Source organism: Acinonyx jubatus, chromosome B2 (assembly GCF_027475565.1).
Source record: "Acinonyx jubatus isolate Ajub_Pintada_27869175 chromosome B2, VMU_Ajub_asm_v1.0, whole genome shotgun sequence".
Classification (NCBI taxonomy): domain Eukaryota; kingdom Metazoa; phylum Chordata; class Mammalia; order Carnivora; family Felidae; genus Acinonyx; species Acinonyx jubatus.
In genome coordinates, this window is record NC_069385.1 from 45,889,816 (window position 1) to 45,891,039 (window position 1,224).

The following is a 1,224-nucleotide window of genomic DNA, read 5'->3' on the forward strand; positions in this document are numbered from 1 at the left end:
CTACATTTATTTTTTAATGTAATTTATTGTCAAATTGGCTTCCATACAACACCCAGTGCTCATCCCAACAATTGCCCTCCTCAATGCCCATCACCCACTTTCCCCTCTTCCCCACCCCCAATCAGGCCTTAGTTTGTTCTCTGTATTTAAGAGTCTCTTATGGTTTGCCCTCTCTGTTGTAACTTTTTTCCCCCTTCCCTTCCCCTATGGTCTACTGTTAAGTTTCTCAAGATCCACACATGAGTGAAAACATATAGTATCTGTCTTTCTCTGACTGACTTATTTCACTTAGCATAATACCCTCCAGTTCCGTAGCAGCACTTTCAACAATAGCCAAATTATGGAAAGAGCCTAACTGTCCATCAACTGATGAATGGATAAAGAAGATGTGGTTTATATATACAATGGAATACTACTTGGCAATGAGAAAGAATGAAATCCTGCCATTTGCAGCAACGACATGGAACCACATTTAAAAGTTAGCATTGTAGCTTTGCGCCGTGGCAGTATCATAGCCGATGAGGTTTATCTGAGGTGCGATTATTGCTAATTAAAAGTTAGCATTGTAGTATCCAAAATCTATAAAGAAGTCACCACACTCCACACCTGAAAAACAAATAATCCAGTAAAGAAATGGGCAGAAGACATGAATAGACACTTTTCCAAAGAAGACATCCAGATGGCCAACAGACACATGAAACAGTGCTCAATGTCACTCATCATCAGGGAAATACAAATCAAAGCCGCACTGAGATACCACTTCACACTGGTCAGAGCGGCTAAAATGAACAAATCAGGAGACTATAGATGCTGGCGAGGATGTGGAGAATCAGGAACCCTCTTACACTGCTGGTGGGAATGCAAACTAGTGCAGCCACTCTGGAAAACAGTGTAGAGGTTCCTCAAAAAATTAAAAATAGAACTACCCTATGACCCAGCAATAACACTGCTAGGAATTAACCCAAGGGATACAGGAGTGCTGATGCATAAGGGCGCATGTACCCCAATGTTTATAGCAGCACTTTCAACAATAGCCAAATTATGGAAAGAGCCTAAATGTCCATCAACTGATGAAGGGATAAAGAAGATGTGGTTTTTATATACAATGGACCACTACCTGGCCATGAGAAAGAATGAAATCTGGCCATTTGTAGCAATGTGAATGGAACTGGAGGGTATTATGCTAAGTGAAATAAATCAGTCAGGGAAAGATAGGTACCATAT

At 40.7% G+C, this 1,224-nt stretch overlaps 1 pseudogene; it reads left to right on the forward strand.

Moving 5' to 3' along the window:
• Positions 1–489: 489 nt before the first annotated feature.
• Positions 490–600, forward strand: LOC113599019 (uncharacterized; annotated as a pseudogene).
• The last annotated feature ends 624 nt before the right edge of the window (positions 601–1,224 follow it).